We start from the raw sequence: 6,095 nt of genomic DNA, 5'->3' as shown, positions 1-6,095 counted from the left end.
CCAGCAGCATCCTGTTTCCCTCAGCAGCCCACCAGATGCTTCTGGGAAGCCCATGGGCAAGATCTGAAGGCATGCCCTCTCTCCTGCTGTTGCTCCCCTGCAACTGGTATTCAGAGGCATCTTGACTCTGAGGCTGGAGGTGGCCTATAGCCACCAGACTAGCAGCCATTGATAGACCTGTCCTCCATGAATGTGTCTATGCCCCTTTTAAAGTCATCCAAGCTGGTGGCAATCACCACATCCCCTGGAGGCTTTACAGACAGGGCTGCTACCCCGAATCTCCTCCGGAAGAGAGTGTGTGCGTTCAGACACCAGCCAAACATACCCCGAAGTCCATTCAAGATCCTTGGAAGCACTCCACACACACAGGGCTTTGTCTTCCAAATTCTAGCTTGTCTTAATGTATTTCCGGATATTTAAAATGCTGTTTTTAAGGAGTTTTTCTGAATATGTTGGAGCAAATAGGGAGGGGCACTGACGTAGAATCATTAACATGATAAGAGGGATACACTCTTTTAGGAATGCAGATATAGGCTTTAGAAATCTCTCTCCCCCCACCTACCCATTGGCTAGAAGGAAAATCGAATTAATAATAATAATAATAATAATAATAATAAATTAATTAATTAAAAAACACACGAAGGCATGCGATGTGAATCTGCATCAAAATAAAACCTGAGAGCAGGGCGGGAGGTGGAGGCTGCTTCCCTCAATGCCACGAGTGTAATTTGAAGTGGCTTCGCTCACCATTTACCCCACAGCATGAAGCCATGTGTGAATAACTCCCTGGAAGATTCAGTTCGGTTTATTGCGATCTTTGATCAAATACACAATCCAGATCAAATAAATCTACCCTGAGGGTAGATATCAATATAAACACACACACATGCATATACATGTTAAAAAATCACTTACATAGAATATGAATATATATATATATGTAACTGATTAAAAATAAATTAAATTAAAAAGAAAAAGGAGGGATGATTAAAATTAACCATTTCTGACACACCATGAGCGAATTTTAATCACAGCTGTACATAATTTGGCTACTGAGTGCGAGACATAAGTGTGTTTATCAGAAAGAAAGAAATTTACATAAAATTCATCCAAATTGTCAGGGTATCTAAGAATGAGAGGAGCAATATATTTGGAACGCAGCTCGCAATAGAAAGAACAGTACAGAAGCACTTGGCCAGCCGTCTCAATATTCCCACTTCCACAAGGGCACAGTCTCTCCAAATAAGGAACTCTCCTATACCTACCCTCTAGCACTGCAGAGGGCAGCACATCCAGCCAAGCCAATGTCAGGGCTCTTCTGTGTGCTGGATCTATCAGGTCATACAGGTATTTAGCTGGTTTTTGTGAGAGCTTGGTGGCTCCAAAGCTTACGAGGCTTGGTGCCTGGCTTAAATCTGACTGGCACTCCATATCAATAATACTCCTCTTAAGGATCACCAGAGCATTATCATAGGCCAGAGGGAGAAGCTATTCCATTGACAGCCGATATGATTTTAGCTTTTCTGTAATTAGATGCATCCAATGATTGGATTCCAATCAGAGGGATGTTCATCCTTGAAAATTAAGGGAGATAGGCCAGAAGGGGAATAAATCAGTTTCAACCAAAAGTTGAAGATATAAGTCCAAGCACAGGACTCCAAGCTTGACAAGCCTGCTTCCAAACGCAACTTAGCATTTGACACACAGCAGGGGGTTGAAAAGATGGCCCTAAGGAATTTAGAATGGACCCCCTCAAGTGAACGGAAATCACTGTATATACAGATCTGAGAGCCATAAAGAAGCTGGGGGGAACTCCCTTGGAAGAGAATTCCATCGATCAATTGTGTGCTGTGTGAAAAGGTCCTTCCTTTTGTTGGCCCTAAATCTGTACCGCAGCATGGGGCCTTCATACCTGCATGGCCATGAGTGACCACCCCACCACCACAGCCTCTACCTTCGGAGAGGCCTGCATGGATTGTATTTGGACTGGCAGAATTTTTTAAAAATGTTTAACAAACATGCAGGCCACATTGTTCATGTGAACTAGGACCTGCCCTCTGTCTACAACCACAGCTGGGAGAAGCGGGGTGAGGCCTAGAGAGAGGAGCGTATGACGACCCTGCAGTGCAGGGCAGTGTGGTTATCCAGTCTCTTGATATTTGGGGATGTCTCTGGGGAACAGGGGCAGCTTCTTAAGAAGTGTACGTGGTTCACAGCACACCTTTGTTCCCAGAGTGTTTAACCTCTTTCTTACAACACTGTATAAACCCTAAGGGGTGTTTCAACCCTTTCTTTCCTGCTCTCATTTAGCTGCCTCGGGGAAGAGTCAAGGGGCTGCCTAGGAGCATGTCTGGAAAGGCCACCCATTGGGCTGGTGCATTCGTTCTCCATTGGTCTCTAACCTCCCCTGCCCACACACCCCTCCCCCACCCTGGTCTTCACTGACAAGATGGCTGCTTCCTTGCTGGCTTCGGCCTATGGTTCTTAATGGGCCCCTTTGCCCTTCGTTTGGGGGCTGTTCCATGCAGGCAACTGCTTTATTCCTGAACTTTTTGGATTACTGCTAGACGTGAGTCAAAGGTTGGTGATTTGTTATCCGGTGTCTGGTAGCCTACAATCTGCTCTTCATTTAAAAACACACACACACAACCAAATCCTGGCCTGGTGTTGCAAAAGGCCCCAGTGGCCCTATGGAGGCTGCAACTGGGCCACCTGAGTTGAGGCTTCATGGCCTGCCAGGCCTCCTCAGGGGATTGAAGGCAGCGTTTGAAACTGGAAGGGGTTTAACACAACAGCAGCAGCAGCAGCATTTCAGAAAAGGCATTTAAAGTAAAGAGTGGCATATGCCTTATACAAATGTATATGCACTCCTGGCAGAAATTCGCAATCTTAATTCCTTACTGACCTTCAAGAGAGCCCTTAAAACCCTTCTGTTTGGCCTGGCCTTTCAGGGTTTTAATTAGTTTTAATTGTTTTAATGCTAACCTGGTTTTCAGGGTTTTAATTGTTCTGATAGTTTGTTTTTTAAGATGTTTTTAACTGGTGTTCATATTTATATTTCTGTTTTAATTGTTATTGGTTTTAATGGTTTCTGTTTTTCATTGTAAACTGCCCTGAGCCATTTCGGAAGGGCGGTATAAAAAACGAACGAATGAATGAATGAATGAATAAATAAATAATAAACGTGGTAGAGGGTACTGAGAAATCAGTTTAGTGGGCGGGGAGGGAAGAAATGAACAGGGACATGGCAGGAAGGAGAAATTAAATTAATCCAGAGAGTGTGGAGAGAAATGGAGGGGAAGGGCAGGAGTGGAAATCAGGACAAGAAAGAAGTGGGGAGATGCAATTTGTAGGTGGAAAGGCGGGGTGGGGTGTGGGGTGGGGACACATGTTTACCAGCAGCAAGCCCTGCTCGGTCCAGTGGACGTTGACATAAAAGTACAACCTTGAAACTTCTAGATTTTAGGCAACTTGCCAAGTTGTGTCAGCCGGGAGAGGCAGACTTTGGAATCCTATTTACAGAGGACAAGGGCAGCCCTCAGGCGCTCTGAAAAAGCCTGAAGTGTCTGCCTGCTTCCATCATGGCCCCCTACGGACTCCCCCTTCCACCAGAGGCAGCCTGTATGCATGAGTCTCAGTTGACATCTTGTTGGAGAGAGAAGCTGTCCATTCTGAGCTTGTGATGAGGGACTTCCTCCAACTCATGAGAAGCTGGTGCAAGACAGAGATCCCCAACTACGATCTCAGCACTGCTCCTCACGTGCTTTCAGCAAGACCCTGTCTCACACCAGCAGCCAGCCTGCTACCTGCAGGAGGACTGTCCTTGGAGAGCCCTGGTAGGGTGTGAAACCTGAGGAAATCCGCCAGTACGGGGCCGCCTTCCCCTTGATTTTAATGGGGATTAAAAGAGCCCTAAGGACAGACCAGCCTCTGCACTGTTTGTCTCCTGAAGAAGCAGAACTCCCTCACTTGAGGACAGGTGAGTCTCTAACTTGCTTTTCTATTAAAAGGAGAGGGACGGGTAGGAAAGGAGTAGAATATGAGCCAGCTGGGGTGGTCGGTACCATCTGGGGGAGACGAATGCACAGTGTGATTTTCGACATGGGCTACAGGTTGCCAGGAGTCGACACCGACTCGACAGCCCCCTAGAGATGGAAAAGAGGGGATAGCCTTGCAATAGTTTCAGCTTTCAGTATATCCTCATCCATTTTTGTCCTGACCATTGGGCCTGCAGCAGCCAAATTTATCATGGCTTTTTAAAAGCTTTGAAAAGTTTAAAAAACACAAAGACTACTATAAAATTGTATTAGTGTTGTCGCAGGAATGGAAATGGAAATTGGTAAGAACATCCTCCAAAGATTACTCCATTGAGAGAATACAAGTAGTTCAGTGTTACCCTAACCCTGACCCTAACTCTTATCTCCGTGATAAAACCTGTAGTTTTATCCCAGTGGTTTGGGGGTCAGGATAAAGATGCTGTAATTGCAACAATGCAATCACCAATTTTCCATCTTGGGGAGTGGGGGGCGGGGGGACACATTGCCAAAAACCACTGTGAGCATTTGTCTCCTGGGATAGCACCAACGGCCAAGGTTTGTGGGCCTGGCTCATGGACTATGGCTCCTGTGTTTTCTTTAAAGTGGGTGTTGGGTTATAGCAGCAAATGTTGGTTAAAATGAGAGGCCCTGTATTTAGGACCCAGAAGTCTATCCTTCTAACTATCCTTGTTGCATAACTTCAAGACTTGTGCAAGCAAATGGAAAGTGCAAGGTAGTGTGCAACTGTCTATATCCATACAGGTACATGACTTTCTTGTGTATGTGGAACTTTCTTGTGTTAGGGCAGCATTAGACTGGATGTCACCCACTGAATTCTTGAATCCTTGAATTCAGTCTGTGGCCTTCAGCAAGTCGCAGAATCCTAGAGTTGGAGGGGTCTTGGAGACCATCTAGTCCAGCCACATGCTTGATGCAGGACATCCAGAGTTAGAGTAACCCCAAGAGAAGTCTGGCAGGCTTCTGCCTGAAGACTGCTAGTGAGGGAGAGTTAGTGGGCCCCTGGCTTCGATGGTACCATAGGTTGATCCTGTCCCAGTTGGACTCCTGCAAAGTCTGTTCTATACGTGTCTGCCTTGGAAGATGGTTTGGAAACTACAGTTGTCACAGAACGCCACCACACAGGCAGGGGCGTAGCAAGGTTGGAGTGGGCCCAGAGACAAGATTTTAAAATGGGCCCCTCCCCTCACTGAAGCTCAGCTCATGAAGTAAAGAAATCTTAAATGAGGCTGAATAGTGGTAACAAAAAGCAGTAAAATTTGATCAGAGTATGTATGTATATATATAAATATAAATATATATATATATATATATATATATATATATATATATATGTATATGTATATGTATATATGTATATGTATATGTATATATGTATGCCACAATAGAACATAATCATAAATTATTTTTTTTAAGGTTTTGTAAATTGTGGACGATGCAAGTCATTTAATGGTACTAGAGAAAGGTAGCTCCATGTCTTAAAACTCACATCAGTTTCAGAGGATAAAGACAACTGAAGGAAGCCTGGGCGGGTGCGTGGCTGGGGGAGTCAGTCATGTGACTTGCCTCTGGGGGCCCCCCCAAGGTAGTGGGCCCCCAGACAACTGTCTCCCTTTGCCCTATTATAGTTACGCATCTGCACACAGGCATTCATGGGAGGCACAGGAGTGTGACACCTGTTCTGTATCAGGCTGCACTGGTACAGGATAGATGGGGCTGTAGCTTAGTGCTAGGACATCTGCTTTTCATGCAGAAGCTTTCAGGTTCAGTCCCTGGGAGCATCTCCAGGAGCTTTCCCAAACAGCAGGCTTTACTGAGGGATTAAGAGGAATGAAGTGCTGCGAGTCACGGATATTTAAAATTTGCTCCCCCCCCCCCCAAAAAAGTTGATTTTTTAATATCCTGGACATAAATCAGGCTAAGCTCCAATGTGCAATGAAAAACCTGAATTGTATATGGAGTGCTCCCTGATAGCTTTCAGGGACTTTGACTTATAGCTGGATAAATGATTAACTGTTTTAAATTGTTGCCCTGATTTCC

At 45.2% G+C, this 6,095-nt stretch overlaps 1 protein-coding gene across 5 annotated transcripts in view; it reads left to right on the top strand.

The window, feature by feature from the left end:
- The first annotated feature begins 2,452 nt into the window (after positions 1–2,452).
- The window catches only part of B3GALT4 (beta-1,3-galactosyltransferase 4), a 28,556-nt gene continuing 24,913 nt past the window's right edge, over positions 2,453–6,095 (top strand). For 2 of the 5 annotated variants that reach the window (XM_053296938.1, XM_053296935.1), the window contains exon 1: positions 3,388–3,979. The gene's annotated coding sequence lies outside the window, so the exon portion shown is untranslated. Of the gene's footprint in view, positions 2,581–3,387; positions 3,980–6,095 lie in introns of those variants that run through there. The other 3 variants (XM_053296934.1, XM_053296940.1, XM_053296943.1) reach the window with 3 other exon arrangements.

Source organism: Hemicordylus capensis, chromosome 2 (genome assembly GCF_027244095.1).
Source record: "Hemicordylus capensis ecotype Gifberg chromosome 2, rHemCap1.1.pri, whole genome shotgun sequence".
NCBI lineage: Eukaryota > Metazoa > Chordata > Lepidosauria > Squamata > Cordylidae > Hemicordylus > Hemicordylus capensis.
Note: the sequence above shows the minus strand (reverse complement) of the source record. Positions and strands in the feature narration are given on the sequence as shown.